Here is a 27,400-nt window from a genome sequence, read left to right as displayed (position 1 = left end):
ATATATATATATATATAATTAATCTAACGTGCTAAGCAAGTCCCTTTAGCGTTAATGCGTCAATCAGAATTTTGAGAAAAAATATCAAACCGATACACAATTTTACATCTAAAACAAAACTTTTGCCACATTCCATGTGAAACGTATAAACAACTCGTTTTCTATGACAGTGTGATGGAAGGCTGGGGTATATCAAAGGCGCTTCTAAGAAGTAAGTACAAGATAATCGAATCCATTTTACACTATTATGATGGTATTAACATTAGCTGTAAGTCACTAGTTTTCAAACCAAAAAATAACTTTTTATAAAAGTTAAGTGGCTTTCGAGATGTAAACTGGACTAGTTCAAACTGTGAAATCAGTCCATTAACAAATCTAGTAATGTAAACTGGACTAGTTCAAACTCTGAAATCAGTCCATTAACAGATCTAGTAATGGAAACTGGACTAGTTCAAACTGTGAAATCAGTCCCTTAACAGGTCTAGTATTGTAAACTGGACTAGTTCAAACTGTGAAATCAGTCCATTAACAGGTCTAGTATTGCAGAGAATGCATTGAGTCGTTGATCTGAATGCAGTCGTCAGGCATTCGAAAACAGAACAATACTGCATATCTCCTTAGAAGCTTGTACCGGAATGTCTCTAAATAATTTAGCTGAAATATGTATACAACAGTTGTGCCTGTATTAGATAATTGCAATGGCACGTCTTTCTTCAGCTTCAAGATGTAGTTTCCTCCAGAGAAAAATGGTATGGTCTCTTCCTACTACTACTAACAACAACAGCAACAACAATAGCAACAACAACAACAGCAACAACAATAGCAACTCAAGGCCTCAAAGGTTGTACAAATATTATTGGCACATTATTTTGATCACTGATTCATTTACGTGGAATAACTGAATATAACGAATTTATATTCCTGCTATCAGGGACCAACACGTGGCGTCATATCTATTAACTAAACTCTTGCTTGAATCATTGAGATCTCACGCAGCTAGGCGAAAGGTCTGATTGTGTCCGACTGGCGCATATATAATGCATGTTGTAATGTTTTATTCACACTGCTTCCAGTAGCTAAGGATATTTTTTATAAGAATCTTTGTCACTAAAATAAACATATTTCTTCTATGAAGGAAAATGCACGTGATATACCAGTCGTGCATTGCTCACGCCCCTCCTTCTTGGTAATGACAAACTACTGCCATCAGTTCATTCCGCAATCAATAGTTCGATCCAGAAACAGCTGCAGGATAATATCGGCTATCGGTGATATCTGAACTTGACTTGACCTTTCGGGAGCTTGTGATTCTAATGAGTGTTGTAGATAAGTCTTATTAAGCCAGGCACGCAATGAACGGCTACTTTTTGGAATTGGGATAATTTGTACCATGTAAAGTCTCGGAGGTCCTATAATTCAAATCTTGCCTTAAGCTGGTATCCGTCAGATAATAATCGTATAACAGAAAAGTTCAAAGACGCCAACCATTTTGATATACAAGTTCGTTCTGCCGGTCGTTCGAAAAAGATAATAACGAAAGCAGTGAAAACATATTTCTAAGAATTCCATTGCTTATGAATACAACAGTTAGTGTAAGGGTCAGGTGTTTATTTTCTGCTCATAAATATATACATTACAACTGTCATAGATTATGATTCTTAAGTACCAGTCTAAAACTCGGTAACAACTGATGAAAAATACGGCGTATTATATCAACGGTCCATATAATATGACCATAGTATGTGAATGGCCCATATAATATCACCGTAATATGCGAACAAGTCATAAAATAAAGCGTAGTATATAACCGATCCATATAATATGACCGTAGTATGTGAACGGTCTATATAATATCACCGTAGTATAAGAACAGTCCAAATAGTATGGCCGAAGAATGTGAACGGTTCATATAAAATGGCTGTAGTATGTGAACGGTCCATACAAAATGACAGTAGTATGTGAACGGTCCATATAATAGTACGTGTCCTCATTTAAACGCACTTTTTGTAAATTGACAGTTTTATGTCGACTGTAACATATGAATGCAAGAACAATGTCCCATTATTTTGCTTTGTTTCTGCTTTTACACAATAAACCAAGTTAAATAAATAAATAAAGTATGCATACTGTATATTTCTTCCAGCTGCTTGATCAAGTGCAAACGTATATATATTAAATATGACTTGTTTGCTAATAACATTTTATATAAACAATAGGAAATGGCCTAATTCAACAAAAGTGTTGTTCATACTGTCAAAACAACATGAAGTGACCAATTCTAACAACAGTATTGTTACACTGTCAAATCAATCGGAAGTGGTCAATTTCAACAACACTATTGTCCACAAAATCCAAACAACATGACGTGGTCCATTTCAACAACACTATTGTCCACACTGTCGAAACAATAGGAAATGGTTCATCTCAACAATACTATTGTCAATAATGTAGAAACAACAGGAAATAGTCCAATTGAAACACTACTTTTGTACATAATGTCGAAAGAACAGGAAGTGGTCCATTTCAACAATATTATTGTACATACTGTCGAAACAACGAGAAGTGGTCCATTTCAACAACACTATTATCTATACTGTCGAAACAAATAGTGGTCCATTTCAACAATATTGTCCATACTCCGAGAAACAACAGTAAATGGTCCATTTCAACAACACGGTTGTTCATACTCTCAAAACAACAGGAAGTGGTCCATGTCAACAACACCATTGTCCATACTGTCGAAACAACAGGAAATGGTCCAATTCAACACTAATGTTGTACATAATGTCGAAACAACAGGAAGTGGTCCTTTTTAACAATAGTATTGCCCATACTGTCGAAACAACAGTAAGTGGTCGAGTTCAACATTATTGACAATACTGTCGAAACAACAGCAAGAGGTCCATTTCAACAACACTATTGTTCATACTCTCAAAACAACAGGAAGTGGTCTATTCCAACAACACTATTACCCGTACAGTCGAAACAAGAGGAAGTGGTTCATTTAAACAATATTGACCACACTGTCGAAACAACAGGAAGTGGTCAATTTCAACAACACTATTGCACATACTGTTCAAACAACAGTAAGTGGTCCATTTCAACAACACTGTTGTCCATACTGTCGAAACAACAGGAAGTGGGCAATTTCAACAACACTAGTGTTCATGCTCTCGAAACGGGAAGTGGTCCATTTCAGTAATAATATTGTCCATACTCCGAGAAATAACAATAATTGGTCCATTTCAACAACACTATTGTCCATACACTGAAAACAACAGGAAGTATCAACAATACCATTGTCGATACTGTCTGTCATGGAATTGTATAAATCCTTTCATTTATTAAATACATGCACTCGTATTTCGCTTTTTGTATACAAAGATACCCGATGGTGATTTATGTATATTGTATAATATTTTGAAGCAGTGAGTTCGGTTCATCCAATGCCACACGTGCGAAGTGCTTTCGATGGGAAGAACCGAATACTTCCAGCGCACAGACGGTGTATGACGACATCGGCTGTGTATAAATGCCTCACCGTAAGACGAAATCTACACATTACGGAGCGTCTTGTCAGTGAGCGGTCTACTTTAAGGACTTGCACATCTTCAGCTGTTGAGGTATTGGAGTTATTTATTAATTTCTTGTGGATAAGTTATACCTATTGTACTACCACGTCGATCTTTGTATATTTTCTATGTAGCTTCGGCTTACTTAGTATAATGCAAATGTTTTGTATTCTTGTTTGTGACTTAGCAAGAGATTATATTAGCAAAATAAAGTTGCATTTTTAAGAACTGACCGATTGGTTGGCGCTGATTGCTTGATTGACCAATGAATTGAATGGTGGTCGACGACTACCTGGAATATTGACTGCTTGATTGACCTGTGTGACTGGTAGCCAGGTATGTTGGTGATGGAGTGTGTGAATCCATACATGTAATATTTTAGCCGTGGGCTAATTTTGGGGACATTGTAATACCCAGTGTTTTGCGATTGTAAAGATATTTGGTAAATCTGTCCCTAGGTTTTGATCATTTTACTATTTGAGTAAAATGCCTCATATTTCACTATTTGAGCGAATACATTTTGCTATATGAGTAAAGTACCACATCCCTTACTATTTGATTAAAACAACAACACTATTGTCCATACACTCAAAACAAAAGGAAGATGCGCATTTCTTCAACAACACTATTGCCCACACTCTGAAGACAACACGAAGTGGTCAACTTCAACAACACTCTTGTCCATACTCTCAAAACAACAGGAAGTGGTCTATGTCAATAACACTATTGTCCATACTGTCGAAACAACAGGAAGTGGTAAATTTCAACAACACTATTGTCCATGATGTAAAACAACAGTAAATGGTCCATTTCAACAACACTAGTATCCATTCTGTCGAAACAACAGGAAGTGGTCCATTTCAACAAGTCTTGTCCATGCTCCCGAAATAACAGGAAGTGGTCCATTTCAACAACACTATTGTCCATACTCTCAAAACAACAGTACGTGGTCCATTTAAACAATATTGCCATACTGTCGAACAAACAGGAGGTGGTCCATTTCAACAACACTATTGTTCATACTCTCAAAACAATAAGAAGTGGTCCATTCCAGCAACACTAGTGTTTATACTCTCGAAACAACACGAAGAGGTCTATTTCAGTGGTCCATTTCAGCAACACTATTGTCCACAATATTGACAAAACAGGAAGTGGTCCATTCTCATTTTCAACAGCACCATCGTCCATACTAACGAAACAACAGAAAGTGGTCCATTTCGACAACACTATTATCCATACTGTCGAAACAACAGGAAGTGGTCCATTTCGACAACACTATTACCCATACTGTCGAAACAACAGAAAGTGGTCCATTTCAACAACACTATTGTCAATAACGATTGAAATCATAATTACAATTTAAAATTTTCAATACATATTAAACAGGAATAAAACAGTCTACCAGTTCTACCATATACATTTTTTATCAGCTTTAGGAAATGAAGTAGAACCAGTAGTAGAAGGTCTCATAACCTTGTTTAGTCAAGAACTTAAAATAAAACGTTATAACGTCAGGTATTTACAATAAATGACTGAACACTACAATGCAACTACCCATGTAGATAATTCACACTGTAACTAGCCATATATACAATTCGCAATGTGGCTAGCCGTGTATATAATTCGCAATGTAACTAGCCATGTATACAATTCGCAATGTAACTAGCCATGTATATAATTCACACTGTAACTAGCCATGTATACAATTCACACTGTAACTACCCATGTATATAATTCGCAATGTAGCTAGCCATGTATACAATTCACACAGTAACTACCCATGTATACAATTCGCAAAGTAGCTAGCCATGTAAACAGTTCACACTGTAACTACCCATGTACACAATTCACAAAGTAACTACCCATGTATACAATTCGCAATGTAGTTAGCCATGTATACAGTTCACACTGTAACTACCCATGTACACAATTCACACAGTAACTACCCATGTATACAATTCGCAATGTAGCTAGCCATGTATACAGTTCACAGTGTAACTACCCATGTATATAATTCGCAATGTAGCTAGCCATGTATACAATTCACACTGTAACTACCCATGTATACAGTTCACACTGTAACTACCCATGTATACAGTTCACAATGTAGCTAGCCATGTATACAGTTCACACTGTAACTACCCATGTATACAGTTCACACTGTAACTACCCATGTATACAGTTCACAATGTAGCTAGCCATGTATACAGTTCACACTGTAACTACCCATGTATACAATTCACACAGTAACTACCCATGTATACAATTCGCAATGTAGCTAGCCATGTATACAGTTCACACTGTAACTACCCATGTATATAATTCGCAATGTAGCTAGCCATGTATACAATTCACACTGTAACTACCCATGTATACAGTTCACACTGTAACTACCCATGTATACAGTTCACACTGAAACTACCCATGTATACAGTTCACACAGTAACTACCCATGTATACAATTCATAATATAACTACTCATGTATACAATTCACACTGTAACTACCCATGTATACAGTTCACACTGTAACTACCCATGTATACAGTTCACACTGTAACTACCCATGTATACAGTTCACACAGTAACTACCCATGTATACAATTCATAATATAACTACTCATGTATACAATTCACACTGTAACTACCCATGTATACAGTTCACACAGTAACTACCCATGTATACAATTCATAATATAACTACTCATGTATACAATTCACGCTGTAACTACCCATGTACACAATTCACACAGCAAATATCAATGTATACAATTCACGATGTAACTACCCATGTACACAATTCACACAGTAAATACCCATGTATACAATTCACACAGTAAATACCCATGTACACAATTCACACAGTAAATATCCATGTACACAATTCACACAGTAAATACCCATGTACACAATTCACACTGTAACTACCCATGTATACAATTCATAATATAACTAATCATGTACACAGTTCACACAGTAACTACCTATGTATACAGTTCACACAGTAACTACCCATGTATACAGTTCACACAGTAACTACCCATGTATACAATTCATAATATAACTACTCATGTATACAGTTCACACTGTAACTACCCATGTATACAGTTCACACAGTAACTACCCATGTATACAGTTCACACTGTAACTACCCATGTTAACAATTCACACTGTAACTACCCATGTATACAGTTCACACTGTAACTACCCATGTATACAATTCACGCTGTAACTACCCATGTATACAGTTCACACTGTAACTACCCATGTACACAATTCACACAGTAAATACCCATGTATACAATTCACACAGTAACTACCCATGTATACAATTCACACTGTAACTACCCATGTATATAATTCGCAATGTAGCTAGCCATGTATACAATTCACACTGTAACTACCCATGTATACAATTCACACAGTAAATACCCATGTATACAATTCACACAGTAAATACCCATGTACACAATTCACACAGTAAATATCCATGTACACAATTCACACAGTAAATACCCATGTACACAATTCACACAGTAAATATCCATGTACACAATTCACACAGTAAATACCCATGTACACAATTCACACAGTAAATATCCATGTACACAATTCACACAGTAAATACCCATGTACACAATTCACACAGTAAATACCCATGTACACAATTCACACAGTAAATATCCATGTACACAATTCACACAGTAAATACCCATGTACACAATTCACACTGTAACTACCCATGTATACAATTCATAATATAACTAATCATGTACACAGTTCACACAGTAACTACCTATGTATACAGTTCACACAGTAACTACCCATGTATACAGTTCACACAGTAACTACCCATGTATACAATTCATAATATAACTACTCATGTATACAGTTCACACTGTAACTACCCATGTATACAGTTCACACAGTAACTACCCATGTATACAGTTCACACTGTAACTACCCATGTTAACAATTCACACTGTAACTACCCATGTATACAGTTCACACTGTAACTACCCATGTATACAATTCACGCTGTAACTACCCATGTATACAGTTCACACTGTAACTACCCATGTACACAATTCACACAGTAAATACCCATGTATACAATTCACACAGTAACTACCCATGTATACAATTCACACTGTAACTACCCATGTATATAATTCGCAATGTAGCTAGCCATGTATACAATTCACACTGTAACTACCCATGTACACAATTCACACAGTAAATATCCATGTACACAATTCACACAGTAAATACCCATGTACACAATTCACACTGTAACTACCCATGTATACAATTCATAATATAACTAATCATGTACACAGTTCACACAGTAACTACCTATGTATACAGTTCACACAGTAACTACCCATGTATACAGTTCACACAGTAACTACCCATGTATACAATTCATAATATAACTACTCATGTATACAGTTCACACTGTAACTACCCATGTATACAGTTCACACAGTAACTACCCATGTATACAGTTCACACTGTAACTACCCATGTTAACAATTCACACTGTAACTACCCATGTATACAGTTCACACTGTAACTACCCATGTATACAATTCACGCTGTAACTACCCATGTATACAGTTCACACTGTAACTACCCATGTACACAATTCACACAGTAAATACCCATGTATACAATTCACACAGTAACTACCCATGTATACAGTTCACACTGTAACTACCCATGTATACAATTCACACTGTAACTACCAATGTACATAATTCACACAGTAACTACCCATGTACACAGTTCATAATATAACTACTCATGTATACATTTCCCGTTCACAGTAGACAGCGACACTGATATATGCTGACATCAACTGTAACCTTTGGCAATTTAACGTTGTATTTCTGTTGCCCCTTTCATACGAAACTAATTTCTCAGAGATTCAGAATCTCTTAGAATGAAATTAGTTAGTACTGCTTTGTCCGACAATTACAGCTAGGAGTCGTGCTATAGGTTAAACTGAGTCCAAAGACTTGGACAAGACGGTCTTTGCACAGTAAGCTCGATCAAATCAAGAAATTCAACACACAGGGAGGGAAACTAACCACGCTCTTGGAGATGTTGATTTGAAATGTTTATCATGCATATTGAAAAACAGTATCTATGTAGTGACCAGCTAGATTCCAGGGACCGTGCATTTTAAGGGAAATCGCAATGATGAAATACTAAGGTAGTTCATCTGGTAAGATGATGTATGTACTGGGCTATCTAGGGATTTATGTTGATTCATATATATTGTACGATAATATAGGGCAACAAGTTGATGCATGTACTGTGCTATATAGTCAATTGATGCATGTACTGTGCTATATAGAGTCAATGGATGCGTGTACTGTGCTGTATAGGGCGGCAAGTTGATGCATGTACTGGGCTATACAGGGCGGCAAGTTGATGCATGTACTGGGTTATATAGAGAGGCAAGTTGATGCATGTACTGGACTACATAGAGAGACAATTGATGCATGCACTGTGCTACATAGAGAGACAACTGATGCATGCACTGGGCAATAAAGTCAACTGATGTAAGTACTGGGCTATATAGGGCGGAAAGTTGATGCATGTACTGGGTTATATAGAGAGGAAAGTTGATGCATATACTGGGCTACATAGAGAGACAACTGATGCATGCACTGTGCTACATAGAGAGACAACTGATGCATGCACTGGGCAATAAAGTCAACTGATGTAAGTACTATGCTATATAGGGCGGCAAGTTGATGCATGTACTGGGTTATATAGAGAGGAAAGTTGATGCATGCACTGGGCTACATAGAGAGACAATTGATGCATGCACTGTGCTACATAGAGAGACAACTGATGCATGCACTGGGCAATAAAGTCAACTGATGTAAGTACTGGGCTATATAGGGCGGCAAGTTGATGCATGTACTGGGTTATATAGAGAGGAAAGTTGATGCATATACTGGGCTACGTAGAGAGACAACTGATGCATGCACTGTGCTGCATAGAGACACAACTGATGCATACAATGGGCTATAAAGTCAACTGATGTAAGTATTGGGCTATATAGGGCGGCAAGTTGATGCATGTACTGGGTTATATAGAGAGGCAATTGATGCATGCACTGTGCTACATAGAGAGACAACTGATGCATGCACTGGGCTATAAAGTCAACTGATGTAAGTACTGGGCTATATTGGGCGGCAAGTTGATGCATGTACTAGGATACATAGGGCTGCAAGTTTACGCATATAATGGCGCTATATAGAGAAGCAAGTTGACTCATGTACTGTGCCATAAAGGGCGGCGTGTTGACGCATGTACTGGGCTACATAAAGAGACAATTGACGCATGTACTGGGCTACATGGACAATTGACGTATGTACTGGGCTACATAGAGAGACAATTGATACATACACTGGGCTATATAGTCAACTGATGCAAGTACTGGACTATATAGCGCGGCAATTGACGTATGTACTGGGCTATATAGGGCGGCAAGTTGAAGCATGTACTGGGATATATAGGGCTGCAAGTTGATGCATATACTGGGGCTATATCGGGCGGCACGTTGATGCATGTACTGAGCTATAGAGGGCGGCAGGTTGACACATGTACTGGGCTACATAGAGAGACAATTAATGTATGTACTGGGCTACATAGAAAGATAATTGATGCATTCACTGGGCTACATAGAGAGACAATTGGTGCCTGCAATGGGCTACATAGAGAAACAAGTGACGCGTGAACTGGGCTACATAGAAAAACTATTGATGCATGCACTGGGCTACAGAGAAAGAGTATTGATGCATGCACTGGGCTACATAGAGAGACAAATGATCCATGCACTAGGCTACATAGAGAGACAATTGATACAAGCACTGGGCTACATAGAAAGACTATTGATGCATGCACTGGGCTACATAGAGAGACAAATGATCCATGCACTAGGCTACATAGAGAGACATTTGATGCATGCACTGGGCTACATAGAAAGACTATTGATGCATGCACTGGGCTGCATAGAGGGACAAATGATCCATGCACTAGGCTATATAGAGAGACAATTGATGCATGCATTGGGCTACATAGAGAGACAATTGATGTATATACTGGGCTATATCGGGCGGCACGTTGATGCATGCTCTGAGCCATAAAGGGCGGCAGGTTGACATAGGTACTGGGCTACACAGTGAGACAACTGACGCATGCACTGGGCTACATTGAGAGACAATTGATGTATGTACTGGGCTAGATAGAGACAATTGATATATGCATTGTGCAGATGTGATAACGTGGGAGCATTGCAAAATGCTTTCCACTTGTTTACCTTTACCTTCATTTGTGCCTCAGAGACCCCCAACGTTTTCATTAAACCCCCAGATTTCTTTTATACCAAAGTGTTTTGTTTTTCACGCAGTCTGGCCTTCAATATGACACCAAGGGGATTTGTACTCTCACTCTTACATTCCTAGACGATACACTGAAAAACTAGCAGGTTCCAGATTTTATTTGAGGCCGTTTATCGTGTTGACAGCTTCCTAAAGAACTTTCTGACACACAACTTACAGGAGAGTCGACCCTTGTTACGGAAGTACAAATAAACTGCATAAATGTCTATCAAACACGACATCGTCGAAAGATATTTTGGTCTGTCAAACTTAGGGCACGGTGTATTACGGACGTGAAGTCGATCAAGTTTTCCAACAGTTCAATCATTACTGTGAAATCTAAAACTAGATACCATCGGAGCCTCAACGATTAATCACATTTGTCTTGTAAAAGTCGTCGAATAATATGCTTTCATTCTTGAGAATGAGCAGTGTGGATAGTCCATGACAAAATTCCATCTGCTATATTGCAATACAAAAGTTAAACCCATATGTATGGACAATTTAGATGCAATACAAAAATTTAACCCATTTCCACGGACTCTTTTTTAATTCTAATACAAGAATGGAACCCATTTCCATTGACTCTTCAATTGCAATACAACAATTAAACCATTTGTATGGGCACTTTAATCTCAAAAAAAGAATTAAACATATTTCCATCAATATATATATATATATATATATATATATATATATATATATATATATATATAATAATAAACTGACAACGAACAATGCAAAACTAGTATCTAACAAGCCTAAGCGCTTTCGACTCTTAATGAGTCTTTTTCAAAGGGAAATACAAAACACAGACAAGACAAACAAATAAAACAGAAAAACCGTTAGTCTTTGCAATACTTTACATGACTATGACTTGTTGCGGATACTGGAAGATATTTTATATTGACCTAGAAATCGTTTATTCATAGCGACATCTGTTATTTTATGTAGATGTATGTACGCGCAAATTAAATCCCGGATATTTCATTGTTATAGTTGTAATTATAGGCTGTCGCAAGTTAAGCTGATATTGGTAAAAATTTGTCTCTTAATACTAGCAAGTGTATCCAATAATACTGATACTAATTGATGTCTCCAGGTTGTTAATATTGATAAACTGTGTCCAGCAATGTTGACACCGGTACAGTTTCTGTCCATTAATACTGATACCGATACGGTCTGCCACCAGTAGAATTACAGTATGGAAACCCAGGACCGTAATATACATGTACTTACTGTTTTTAAAAAATATAATGTTTATGAGTACTTTATCTACTGGAATATGCTGCTGGTAAACACGTTTGAACGACTGAATAAAGCGCGTCTCTCTTTTCTATTAGAGAGAAAGAAAAGACAAAGATCTAGTATGACTAAATTACGCTTCGAATCCATTTTTACGTCAGTGGATCGATACACATGACCTTCACAGTATTAAGGAAGCCTACAAACTGTTGTAGAGCCTGATTATTTTTTTTAATGACATCAGTGCAGAGCAAACTGGGCATCTTTGTTCAATATCAATTCCAGAAAGAAAACAGCGATGAGGCCATTCTGTTATATATTCCGATAACCGAAATGATGAACACAAAAAGAACAATCTTAAGGTCATTTATATTTACGCAGTATAAACAGAGAAACCGATTCTTTCCCATCATAAACACTGCATTCCTATCTAGACACAACGCCACTGCATACCTAGCTAATCAAGGATGTTGATGAACCGATTTAATCTGTATATCTGCCTGCAACCCGAGTTAAATTACATATAAATAAATAAATATGGTAGCAAGCATTACATGGAAATATAAATGATTAAACGGCACCTACCTATCGCACGTTCACAGCATCCACAGCCAAAGCAGCTCTTCGCTTCTCTGGGGCGAACTAAGAGGGGCTCCGACGGGAAAAAATTGATAAAGCATACGTATGGTTCTTGATAGCTCGCGGAACTGAAGAAAAGAAAAATCGATAGTGGATAGAGCGACAGTTGTTGGCAGGTGCTTTATTACTCGTTTACTGAGAATGCATATAAACATGCAAAGGTGGAATTTGTGGTTTGAAGCTTATTAGAATACATAACCATAGTAGATACAATCACTGCTTCTTTTTTCGCTTTCAGCGGCACGTAAATAAAGCAGCCGATTATTAAAGGGGCTCGTAAACGATGAAGAAACTATAAACGTGTTCTAACGTCATTGCATTTAGTCTGTAAATACGGAAGTTATTTTTTTTTTCATCGTGTTTTTCATTCGCAACATAATAATGACGAGGAGTTATAAATGCGCCAGTTAATTTCGTTGTTTGAAGGAATAAAAATGTTACCTCGTTACCTCTGACCGGGTCAATGTCATTACAGCGGATAGAGTGGAATGGGTGGGGTGGGGTTATAAAATCCTTGATGAAAGCATATAATCATGGCCTTTCCTTTTAGACTATTCATAATAACAGTCAACCGATGCAGCTAAAATTCACGTTTAAGATATAGAAAATGAAATGTTTCTTCCATGGATTACATCGATACACCTAACTTACTTTCTCTTGAAACTCTTTCCCTGAATGCATTATAAAAACCGACCGCGCATCAAGGACAGTTGCCCAATATAGTCAGATAATTTAAGTTTTATATTCTTCAGGTATATATGACAGCAAAACAAGTAACACCAGTACAGTTGAATAGAATGATGTACCACAATAATATAATCCAAAAATGTCCTTGTCTGAATTCACAATACTACCAAACTAATGTTTCTTTTCAAGAATGGTATTGAGTACTTTGTATATCCAGTGAATAATAATTTGAAGAAATTTATCATCCAAACTAAAAACTGAACAGAACAATAAGATTGATACTGATTCAGATGTTAAGAAGAGAATGAATAATCCTAATATAAACAAGACTATATACCCCTCTATTTGATCTATATTTCAATTACCTTTTCTGAAAATACTCCGTCAACTTAATGGGAAATTCCCTTTCTTGTATATTCTAAATACAAGACTGTTTCTTTAACTCAAACTGAAGTAAACATCTATACTATTAATAATGATCTTAATATTTAATCTGTAATCATAGATAAATATTAAGCATGTATTATGTTGTTAAATAAACGGCACTTGTCGTGGACACCATTAACTTGATTTTAGAAGAAGACCAATTATAAAATACAGATATACAGAGCATATAATCATTGTGAAAAGACAAGAAATTAAATACACATAACAATACATGCATACATACATACATACACACCCAAGCACGCACACACGCACACACACACATATACATACATACATACATACATACATACATACATACATACATACATACACTTATACAGATGAATTATTACAGATATAACAGTACGTTATAGCCTATCTAACAACAATATAAATCAATGAAATGGCAAATAAATCAAAAATGATAAATTATTTATTTCATTCAGTATATTAGTATTTACTGTAACAAGAAGTAATTTGTATCTTTTCACGTCTTCAAATGATGACCCTAACATTTACCATTTTTCATGGTGACACATTCAACAAAATGTGAAGCCAGTTGCATTCACAAGATTAGGTCTGCAGGCAGTAACTCTTACACAATTTGCAGGACAGGAGGTAAGTGACACGTGGAAGTAACTGACACATCGAGGTAACTGACACGTGGAAGTCACTGACACATCGAGGTAACTGACACGTGGAAGTAACTGACACGTGGAAGTAACTGACACATGGAGGTAACTGACACATGAACATTAATGACGTGAACTGATTGTCTGGGTTTTTATATCACATTTTGTTTGAGGTATGCTTCATATATGCATTTTATTTTAAACAACAAAGAAAACAAAAGCAATATTGCATGTGCAGCATAATCCATACAATAATGTAAGGTCTTAAATATCTTATGTTGTAACATTAGAAACTCTTACACTATTTGAGTATTTATATTTGATTATTGATATGAAAATATCACAATAAATAATCGTCCTGTTTTGGAAATCCAAATAAAAAAATTTATAAGCACAAAACTGTTTCCAGAAAAACGAATTAATCTTTTAGAATCCAAATAATCTGAAGAAATATAAACATGTAACTCGAAAACTGTCTACAACAGATGGAAACGACTTGACATCAAGAGTTTTGGAGCCCATACTGTCTAAATTCTCTCTAAGCATTACTTATTAAAACTAACTAACGTGCAATTTCGGAAATACATGAATTGCCAAATAGAGGATCACGTGATCATATTTACGTTTAAAAAATCAAGTAGCCCCAATATGACCTTGATAAAAACCAATACTTTTACTCCGAGAACAAAAGAGTTGTTTACTTCACTAAAACTATTTACAAGCCTAGGGTCACGTATTCAGTAAAGCCTCAATCTCACTCTTATTACTCGCACAAAAAAATGAATTGAAAAAGTACTTGTTCGGGAACTAGGTCAGCTTTAAGTGTTTACCAAATAAACTGTCATAGTCAAACTATTTTCTGAAGGAAAAAATCCAAATCACGTAAACAAGATTATATTATAATAGCATGTAATGGAATAAAAATTGTTTTAAAGCTGACAAAGAAACAGTAACATTAAAATAAATATGAATTAAATCAGATATACGTAATACTTCCCCCATAAAGAAAAAGAAAGAATTACATGATAAAGCTTTCTTTTTACCCTAGATTAATTATACACGAGGTCAAAGAAAAACATAAGAATAACTCTTATGAATTATACACAGTGTACAAGAAATTCAGAGATAGACTTGATCTTAGCATCTATAGGTTTAACTTGTCCATGCCCCACGATATGTCCTAGAAAAGATCCCAGAAGCACTAATATTATAATTTAACTCATTCATTTTCTTCTTAACTTTGTAAGGGCCGTAATATCTAATCTGAAGAAAATTTAGAAGAATGAGCAAGAGAGACAAGACTCCATTATTACCAGACACAAAAGTTCTCTCTATTGAAGTTCTGTCAAATAGTAATTTCACTTTTGACTTGAATTGCTGAATGCCAAATTCAAGCATAATTGGCTGGAAAGTTCCAGACCTAAAATTCGACCCTTGACCCGACTAGACAAATTTGGAAAGGCCAAATTGAGTAAAAACACTTTATCAAAGTTTTAATATTCCTCAAAGGAATTGCCTCTGGAAACCTCTTTGACGCACAAATAATGGTCAACATGTATTGGTTACCTGACGTGGTCTTAGGTAAGGGACCAACACAATCTACCATACTTCTACTAAATGGTTCGTCAAAAGCAGAAATAGGTTGCACATGAGCCTCTGGTATTTTCTGATTAGGTTTTCCTACCATTTGACAAGATTTACAGTATTTACTAACATCACTTTTGATTTTTAGCCAGTAGAAGTAAGTCAAGATCTTGTGGTAAGTTGTATTAATCCCTAAATGACCATACAAAGGAGTTTCATGGGCCAGACTAAGTATTTCCTGTCTGTAATGTTTTGAAACTACAATTTTATAGTTCACTGACCACTCATCACCGGCAGGTACATCGGGAGGTCTCCATTTTCTCATAAGAATTCCATTTTTAGTGAAATAACAGACAGGAATTTCAATGGCTTCAGTTTCACTAATGGCCCTTTGAAACAAACAGGAGATCTTAGGATATTTTTCCTGTTCAATGACACATGATTTGTCATTTATCACCCTGATTAGAATAAAGACAACGAGTAGTTAAAAGAGGATCACTCTGATCAATACCTTCTATTGATCCAAATGAGGAGTGAAAGTGACCTCATCAAAAGCCTGGCCAATACATTTGTCAGCTAAAGGAATAATTTCCTTCTCAACATCATTCTCAAGAGCTTTCATTAACATAGCTCTGGTAACTGCACAAGCTGGAAACAAATCAGGAATTCTTTTTCAATTGGATCTACTCTCTGATCCAAGCAAGGCTTGTCAGTTATAATTGGATTAACCACAACCTAGTCTCCAGCTAGGTCGTTGCCTAGTAATAAATGAATGCCCTCAACGGGTAAAACAGACACAATGCCAACTGTCACAGGTCCTAATACTAAGTCTGATGACAAATGTACACAATGAAGAGGAACATTAACAAAGCCGCACTCTACTCCCTGAATAAGAACACTCTCGTTAGAAGAAGACTTCTCAGAGTTCATTAAAATATTAATAGGGATAGGATTGGTCGAATCACCCAATTGTGATATACCACCCTTCGATATGAACGGTTTATGATTCTCCATAATAAAATCAGACTGTGGTTTATTAGACCCAACAAATGTATTGTTTTCAATACATGACCGCGACTATGACTTCTTAGAAATAATAGCATTTGGAATAGGTCTGTCTCGATTCTGATGCCTTGTTTTCAATTTGTAGCAATCAGAAGTAACGTGTCCTTTTTTCTTGCAATAGGTACACGTAGGAGACAAGGATTTTGAATCAAGCGTATCAGAAGCTTGATTTTTAGAAGTTGTGCCAGTTTGAATTTTAAAAGGGCTTGTATTAGGCTGAAATACTTTTCTGCCAGAAGACTGTTGAGTAGAAGTCTTATTTACAAAAGGATCTTTATGAATTAAAGAATACTCATCAGCAGCTTGAGCAGCATTTTCCAAGGTTTCAATCTGATGCTCGTCAAGATAAGACTTAATGTCACTATCGACACAGTTTTTGAAATCTTCAAGTAACACAAGTTGTTTGAGACTTTCATAATCTTGTTCAACTTTAATGGCTAACTACCACCTATCAAATAACTGCTCTTTTTCTGTAGCAAATTTAACACGAGTTTCTTCAGCTTCTTTTCTATCGTTTCTGAATATTTGCCGATAAGCTTCAGGGAATAAATCATAACCCCTTAGGATGCATTCCTTAACCGTATCATAGTCACCACTTTGGTGAACGTACAGTGAATTGTAAATATCACTAGCCTTACCAGTGAGTACACATCGTAATAACTGAGTCCAATGCTCCCTTGGCAATTTCAAATTTTCAGCAACTTTTTCAAAACGAGTAAAATATTTGTCTACTTCTTTTTCTCTGAAAGGGGACACTAATCTTATATTCTTTGCAAGATCAAAACTTAAATTTGGATTTGAAGCATGAAAGAGGACAAACCTATTTTGATGTATTGTTATAAATCTATGCCAAGTTTCTTTGAACGTATCAGATTTTCCGCAGGTACGAATTAGCGTCATTGCCGCCAACATGTCATGTTTGAGATATTTTACCTCAAAATCCCTGGGAACTCATTTCGTATTTCTGATATTCTTGCCCCGTTGCGGTCCGACCACGACCGCGTACTTCGATTGGCTTTCCGACACATTCATCATTGAACTCTAAAAGAAACATTTTGTTGCTGATTCTAAGCAGTGGAATATAGTTTGGATAATCACTTGTATCAAATTTGTTTACAACTGTGTCTAATGTTATATCCAGACAGATATCGTCTGTGACGATATGCTAAAGAAGTGAATCTGTGTCCATGTAGAGCATCTTGAAACGACCATCGTAAAATGATTTCATTTTGAAATAGTAGACCTCGTAAAGGTCTAACACAGATCTACCAACATGCTAACTTCAGCTTGTCTTACTGTGGGCAGCTGCGAATCATCCGTCAAATATTTTGCGTGACTGAAATGCTTGGACCACAATTATTTCATCGAGTTTGTCATACTCACTACCCCGAATACGATCAATGCGTGTTCGTTTTCGTAAAATTTCGATCGTTTTGCCGAACACGACATAGTTCAACCGTTTCAATAAATCTTTCATAAACTCGTTCTTAGGTCTGTATGCAGGCCCGTATTCATATGTATATACGGCACCAGACAGTCAAGCTGGAGAAATCAACATACCCAGTGAACTTGCAGTATATGCTTTCCAAGCCGTATATACAGCTGCAAATTTCCCACTTGCACTTCATGATTGTGTTTAGTCCGAAGTTTCTGAACAAGCTTGGTGCATTCAGCAAACTTGCGTTTTGATTAGTCCACAATTCTACACTGATACTGGATAACCACCCGTGAGACACCATCACCAATTCTGGTGCCAGTGGATACTCATTATACGTGTGGTTACTGCAGATCAACTTCAAAGAAGTATCCGTGGTCGCCGTTGCTGTCGCTTCATAAACATATTTGTGAATATATATGTGCTCTGGATCAATCCATTGAAACCAAACACAGGTTTAGAAACTACAAGGAATCAATGAACTGCAGCTGACCCACGAGAAACGGTATTTTTTCTTCGTGCTGGTGATGATAATTACTCGTACATTTGACGATGTTGCTACCGCTTACATTATTAATTGGCCATCGACCTCACATAGGTTATAAAGCATTATGAGTTTTGTGCTTGTTTGGGTAAATTCGTAACTGTAGATTGCATACCTGATGTGCAGTTCCTCTGTAAGCATTGGTGATATGACAGTACTCGCGCACTTTATCATCGGTGGAATTGAAAAAGCAAGCACAGCTCCAATAATGCCTTGTCTCTGAAAACTCAGGAGTGTCATCTTTGGCCACAAGCATATCTACAGACTAGAAGAGTTGTTTTTGAATCAATTTTGCTAAAGCAAGAAGCTGTTTTATAAATACATCTAATGTGTCCAAACCACTGTACAACATTTGTGGTTCTGTTTGCCTGTCGCAACTGACTGCACTACAAGAAAACCTGCATGGGACCTGTTTAGCAACTAGGACAGTGTTTCACAAAACCTCAGTAGCGACCACTTGAAAGTTCAAGTATTAAGGTAATAGTGGATTTTTGTTTACGTTGCACTGCAGTGAATGTCAAGATGGACAAGTCTCACGCATAATTTTCGTTGTGGTTTCTCACGGATTCCGCCACAGTAATGTTCTTCGTTATCAAGCAACTATTATGGGCTAGACACGCGCATGCAACGTCAAAGTGGAAATTGTTTACACTGGTGTATGTTGTGTCGGTTAAGCAAACAGGAAAGCTCCTTTATCAAGAAGTAATGATGCTTCAACCTGAGCCACCCATGTTGGTCAACAAAAAAGGTAAGTTTTGTGCTGCTTGAGTTTTATAGTGGAAAATTGGGAAACAACATAGCCCTTCCTTGGTAAAATGTGAAAATGAAAGTCGATTCGATGTTTTAAGGCCAATATTAGTGATATGTACGTGACAGGCATAATCTTTTAATTGTATCTAAAACTGATGTATGATGCACACATTAAATGACTGTAAAATACTCACATGAATTCACGCTTAATATTATCTGCATGTCAATACATTCAAAGATCTAATTCTACTAAGCACAGTTTGGACGAAGAAATAATATTCTGTATTAAGAAACTACTATGGTATATAAATGATAGAAGTCCGATTGATTCTCAAACTATTTTGAAGGAATTAATTGATTTCTCTAAAAGTGGCATTAATTTATCAAACGACTAGAATATCAAAAGTGTAACGGGTAAACTTTCGCTTTATCGACTGAATGCATCATACAGATTTATGCCTAAGGCACAAAAGGTGCTATATGAGTTCTCATAGACATTGAAAAAGTTGATTAAATTGGGAGTGACCTTAGAAATGGAAATAAATAAACTTGGGCAGATCTATGAAGAAAATAAAATTACAAATAATCTGCTGAATATTGTCCATGCAAAAGTACACCCGCAAAGGAGTAATAACTCGCTAATATAGCTGCAAGTTTTTAATGCTTTTAGTGAGACTTGTCCTAGCTGTAATGTCGAGTATATCAAGGAGCGGGCTAATTAAATAAACGCTTTAAGTTCATTAATACGTGCATTACATTCGAACTCACCACTCTTCAGTGAAAATGCGAAAGGTAATATAACGACGCAAAAGAACTGCAACGCAAACACAGACAACGATTTTCATATGATATTACTGAAAGCAACGGAACAAAAACGATTAAGGATATTAACCAGTGATAAAAAAAAATGTTATGTTATTGGATTCCTGAGCACAGAGTGTGGTCCATCATGGTGCAGTACTTTGCCTGACGGTTCATTTGAGCCCATTTAGAGTGATAATGTACTTGAATTTATTTTATTCACATTTGCAAATGTTTTTGATGCTGCCAATCATAACGAGATATTTTTTCTAAGAAAGCCTGATTTAAAACATCGAGTTACCATAAAGTCCCTTAATGGACAATGTGAGGTTCACTATCCGCCTATCCTAGAAATAAGTGTGCACCCAGGTCCAGAGAAGGAGATAAAAAAAATTCGGCAACTAGTCATTAAAGACATGGATAGATCTGAATTGTTGCTGTGTTTCCACCAATTAGATAAACGCTTGCGTATATGCATATAACTCTCCATGGCCTTGAGACGCAATAAGTGCAAAGCTGTCTTCCATGGAAAATACGAACTCTGCGGCAGAAGGTCATTACGAATGGTTTAGAACACATACGATGTTCTTACGTCATGGCCCGGGTGCTCGGCCATGTCTTAAGTGCATCGGAGTCGGATCATAGGATCAGCTTTTCCGGCTCTGTACATCTGTTCGTGAATACTATCAAGCGCGAAAATTAAATGAACAGCACAAACACAGGTGGATCCTCCAACAAAATTAAGCATAAACAATAAAGCAGAACCAAATGAGATAATAACTAGGATTGAAGCGATTGTAGTTTCTTATCGTGATAAAATACAAATATTAATACAAACCATTGACAGAATTCTTAATTAGATACGCCTTTTTATCTTGTATGAGCATGTCTACCGTACTCCAGCTCAAACAACTCGCACGGCCGCATGGAAAACGCATGCCAAGTCGTTTGAGAAAGGTTGGAATACTTGGGTTATCGAGACATGTAATTACACTGAATCCACTACCACTGATTGTCATTGCCACTGCAGCAGCAACAGTAAAACAACTGAAAAAACGTGCATGTGAGAATAATATCCGAACACCAAGAGGTGCAAGAATAACTGATATCCTTGTGATATTATGTGAGCATGAAGAAAACCGTCGTCCTCGCCTTGCATCTGATATCGCTACTGAAGAGGCTGAATATGTTCGTGCAAAAACATAGCACTCATAAGTACCGGAATTCAAATATCATACGGTTTTGGAATATATTCGTGGAAAAACATAGCACTCAAAGTACCTGAATTCAAATGAAATATTAAAGAGCTTCTTAAAACATCTGAGAAATACTCCAATGCAAGATCGGAATGGGCTCTCGTAAGATGTAGCCGAGACGAGGTACATCTCTCATCCTATCAACCATTTCACGGATCCAGTTACATAGCAACCCCAGCGTGGGTACCACCAAGGTCAGCTTTATACTTACAAAAATTCTGACAAATGACGTTTTGAATGGCAGATTGTACCAGCGTTATCTGTGGCTAGTGATCACTAAGACATGCCCCGAAAATATCAGCAATAGCTGGTAGAACTTCTCTTTGGTGATATTGAATTTCTCGTGAATGTTACTAAAGCCACACTGAGTCAATTAGAAACATTTAATCCAGGTTATCGCAAACGGTACCCATGTGCTTGATAAACACGTAGGAGGTAATTGTCAAAACACCAAGCATTCCACCCGAATACGAGTCTCAGATGCAAACAAAACATCAATTCAAGTCCCGAATACAAGCATCAGATGCAAACACAACCTCATTTATTTAAAGAAGAAGCTCGCCTGGCGATCTTCACACAACGTTATACCTGTCATTCTTAGCAGACCTTCCAAGTGGAAAGAATATTACATTAAAAGCACGGGATAAACACATCGATAGAGAATGACTTGAAATGGTATTCAGGGAGTGTACTGGAAAGAATCAAGCTACCAGTGATCAGTGCGTTAATTTTGTTGAAACACTGAATGCATTTAGGAGTGGGGAAACAGGAGAAGGTGAAGTGTTTGATGGGGACATTTTATCTAACGTTCGTTACCTCAACCGGTAATGCAATACAACCAAATAAAACTCTGAATACCTGTATTATGTCTCTATGGTCATAAACTAAGTAACAGAAAGAAGCAAAACAAATAAACACGTTTTGCAAACCTTAACAACTAATTTGATTATCAAATTTATAAATGAAAGTGTGAGAGGAACTAACAGTATTATAAAATGAATCCAAACTAATCCTGATAAAGTTCTATAAAAGTCTAAAAGAACGAAAAGTTCCGTATATATTTCAAGAATCATGACGCTGTCAAGATGGCGTTGTCCAGGACTCCTTCGAATAATTCACAACAGTTCCAGAATAATATATATAAGTTAGAACGACGGCTTACACTTACACGGTGAAGTTTAAACATTTCATGTTAGATGTGACGCTGGAGAAAGAGTAGAGTTCATCGCAGATTTTTGAGACTCTTTGTTAACTACTCTTAAACGACAAAGTCAAACCAAAAATGACGATGTCTTGATCCCCTCTATTTATCTGAACAGTTTGAAGTCACACGTTTGGATCCAGTTTAGCAGACCTGCATAATTCCAAAGTCATCGACCAGATTCAACAGGTACAGCAATCCAAAGACAAGTTTTACATCACCGATGGCAAAACGACACTGTACATGACCCACATCACTCTTCCCAAAGGGACCGGATGTATAAAAGTGTTATTGGTGGACGACCTTCATAGCTACAAAAGAGCCTCGTCGAATTTAATAACACCCAAGACAAGATGTGTTTAACCCGTTTTATCGTCGTAGAACGAACGTATGCAAACAAGAACGACACGGTAGAATGGAAAAGAACCTGGAAAACTATTTAAAGATCGGACCTAGCTAAATAACAAAGTGAAGCAGAACTCATGGAAGCTGTCCAATCCAAAGACACACCCTGCGGCATTCCTGAAATGCAAACATTGCAAGATTTCTTGGCTCGACGCTACACCATAAAAGTAAACCGTCACAAAGTGCGTGGACGACAATTTCGAAGATGGAAAATACATTCACGTATATCATCACGATGAACATTTCGATGCCATTGCCAGTATCATCGGGTTCCTCGAATGCAGTTATTATTGTGAGAAATATTACTATGGCTATAACATTCGAGAGCAACATAAGCATTGTTGATCGAAATGACAGGGATGTTTGACTCCTAAACCCTGTATTGACGAAGGACAAGAACGAGTACATTGCCTTGCTTGTCAACGAACTTTTGTCAACAACATCTCATGACGCAAGATTAACAGCGTAAGAGTATTTGTCATCTCCTGATATGGTGCTTTACTTGTAGGCAAGTCACAGGTGCCAATTGTTCCAAGGCACACATTTGTCTATGAAAGAAACGATGTCACATATTTTACCAAATCGTGGACTTGGAACATGAATGCTACATACCGAAACACCAATCCAAACAGGAAAAGGAGGAAGATAACAAGAAACAGAAAGAGAATTTCATTTTATTTTATTTCGAATGCATGCAAGAGACCGGCATTCGCGTTTATAATTTCTGCGTGGCTCACCGTGTGTGCGAGAAGTGCATTCAAGAACTGATCATTTTTTGTCATTGCCTTCACTGTAGCAAGAGTCCTGGAGTACGTGAAAAAAGTATAGACCCTATAGACGTGACATGGAGTCAAGAGGACATCGAAAGTTACGGAGATTGTAATCGCTATGCCACTGTGATGGTTCACAATTTCTCTGGATAAGATGGACAATATACTATACAGAACAATGCACCGAACGTCCTAAAGTCGCTTTGGACAAAGCCAAAATCATTTCAATGCAAGTGGGACAAGTTTAGTTTAAAGATTCCATGAGTTACTTGGTTATGCCATTGTAATGACAGAAATGGCCAAAGGCTATTTTTCGCACTTTTTCAATACTGAAGCTAATCAACATGCCGTTCTGTCACATTTGGCTGAAGCTCACTACAACGACTCCGACAACTTGCTCTCCAAACAACGAGAAGATTACTACGCTTGGTACCACTCTCACGCGTCGGACCCCTTCGACCTTCAGGAAGAAATGTTAACGTATTGTTGTTCCGACGTGGACATTTTAAGGCGATGCTAAAGAAACTTTCGAGAATTGGTCATGGATTACAGAGGGATCGATCCTTTGAAAGACGCCTGTACCATTGCCAAAGCGTGTACCTTAGTGTATCGCAAGCGAGTCATGCCCTGGCTGTCATGCTCCCTCAAACGTCCAACTTCGTTACTCTGTCAAAGCCCAGAGCTGGTTGCATTACCTGCGCGACAAGGAAGACAAATGGATCCAAAAAGCTCAAAAAGGAGGAGACGAAAAGACCATTGGAACGTATTCGGTAGATGGCTGAGACTTAGAAGACCTTAAGATCGTTTACGGGTCTAACGGCTGATTATTTCACGAATATCCTACCTGTTTCTCTCAACGTCACACTAAAAATCAGTTTTTACAACGTACTATTGAAGTCTTGTATGAGACCACGGGTCAACGGCGCTTGAAGTTAGAACAGCAAGGATATCAAGTCGTTATAATGTGAGAACACGAATACGATCACCGTTTGAAAACATATCCCTAGACTAAACGCATCCTGGAAAGTTACAAGCTGCTGTACCCTCTGGATGGTTTGTATGAAGGATGGACGAATGCCACGTGTTTGTTGTACCACGCCGACGAGGAGAAAGGAGAAGAAATCAAATACCTAGACGTGTGTTCACCGTATCCTTGCGTGTTGAAATATTGTCATTTTACCGCAGGTCAGCTGCATTTGCTGACGGAACACACTGACGTGGAAAACATTCGACAATACGAAGGATTGATTAAATATAAAGTCTTGCCTCCCACGAACTTGTACCATCCCGTTTAACCCTACCATTTACAGGGAAAACTGATGTTTTCTTTGTGTCGCACTTGTGCCGAAAATTGTAATCAAGACCAGCATTGTCATCACACTCTGGATGTACGCGCATTCACGGGAACGTGGGTAAGTGATAAGTTGTTTCAAGTTCTGGACCTGGGATACCAATTGTTAGAAGTGTACTTTTCGAAGAGAGAATAGTACCAAAAGGTTGGCAAGACACAGAAAGGAATATTCGTGGACTACGCGAATGCCCTTTTGAAAGTGAAGCAAGAAGACAGCGGCTATCCTTGCTGGTGTCATCAAACTCTCTAAGACCAAAAGAAATTTAAAGTGAAATACTTAGATCAAGAAGGAATCACTTTAGACCAAGTCAGGAAAAACGAATGAAGAGTTCGTTTGCCAAAGTGATGTTGAATTGCTTGTTGTGAAAATGGCACAACGACCGTGTTTACCCAAGATGGAGTATTTGACAGAACCTTCCCGTTACTTCCAGATCAATCACGTCTAAACAAAATACCTGAAACACGCGGACGTCGTTCGTGAAGGCTTGATCCTGGTCAATTAAGAAGAACTTGAGTTTGCTGACGAATTTGGAAATGTCATCACTGAAGCCTGCGTTACAGCCCGTGCTCGCTTAAAATTGTACGAAGCCATACACCTCTTAGGAGATCGCGTCTTGTATTTTCAGACGGACAGTTGCATCTACATCGATCTCCTTGGTCACCGTCACCCTAAAATCGGAGACCGTTTGGTACCCTGGACAGAGGCGCATCCCATCGACAAGATTCTAAGTTTTGCTAGCGGCAGTCCTACAAATTACGGCTACGAAAACTGTGACGAACAAGGAGTGTAAAGTGAAACGATTTACTATAAATCATCACACATATCAAGCGGTGACCTTGAGCGTATTGAAAGAAGCCTTGCAATTTGCAGAGGATCAACACTTTAGAGTGACCACCTACGAACCGCACAAGATTGTACATTTACTCACACACCAAATCAGCCGTTGACCGTTGGAATAAGCTGTATCAAATTGTGTACCAGAAGGGAGTGCGACTTCTCAACCACTTCACTTTGCCGTAAGGACACGCCGATATTGGCCAGCATATAAAGGAGAAAGCTTGAAAGATGAATCCCTCCACACAGCAGGTATCCAGCGACAGACTCAAGTCCAATGAGAAACTCGAATACGATATTGTGCCTCACGATCACATCACTAATGCAGTACCACATCTTAGTTGTTTATTTACTGACGCTATGATAAACTATGTTCAACCAGTGTGACTTTCAGACTCCAAGACTTTACCTTATGGTCACGCTGATATCACCCAGTAAAAAACGGGACGACTTCCAAGAACGACACTTCATTGCGAGGACAATTGCTGAGAAAGATGAATCACTATCCTCAGGTGCAAAACGAGTAAGAACAAATATCATTGACCTCTTTCACCACCATACCGTCACAGAAAAGTGTGTCCAAGAAGGAAAAGGATTCAGTTGACCTAAAGTAGTATTTTAGCACCCACGTGACTCAGACAACGACTTCAAGAAATTTAGGACGACAACTTACACCTACACGGTGACATTTAAAGACTTTGGGTCTGACATTCCACCCAAGGAAGCAACAGGTTTTATTACAGATTTATTTGACTCCCTGTTAGAGGCATTCAGACGTCAGTGCAAAGTCAAAGATCGAGA

The 27,400-nt window shown here is 37.6% G+C and overlaps 2 protein-coding genes across 3 annotated transcripts in view; one reads left to right on the top strand and one right to left on the bottom strand.

Moving 5' to 3' along the window:
- Positions 1-12,922, bottom strand: part of LOC149788553 (uncharacterized) — a 45,468-nt gene extending 32,546 nt beyond the window's left edge. Inside the window, exon 1 of the mRNA XM_089974583.1 lies at positions 12,801-12,922. The gene's annotated coding sequence lies outside the window, so the exon portion shown is untranslated. The remainder of the gene's footprint in view (positions 1-12,800) is intronic.
- Positions 12,923-14,414: 1,492 nt separating this feature from the next.
- LOC149788552 (uncharacterized) overlaps positions 14,415-27,400 on the top strand; it is a 70,848-nt gene continuing 57,862 nt past the window's right edge. For both annotated transcript variants that reach the window (XR_016424165.1, XR_016424166.1), the window contains exon 1: positions 14,415-19,978. The gene's annotated coding sequence lies outside the window, so the exon portion shown is untranslated. The remainder of the gene's footprint in view (positions 19,979-27,400) is intronic.

The sequence above is a fragment of the Sinohyriopsis cumingii genome, chromosome 11, assembly GCF_028554795.1.
Source record: "Sinohyriopsis cumingii isolate HCF-2022 chromosome 11, ASM2855479v2, whole genome shotgun sequence".
Lineage (NCBI taxonomy): Eukaryota > Metazoa > Mollusca > Bivalvia > Unionida > Unionidae > Sinohyriopsis > Sinohyriopsis cumingii.
The sequence above is the reverse complement of the archived record's forward strand: the minus strand, read 5'-3'. Positions and strand labels throughout refer to the sequence as shown.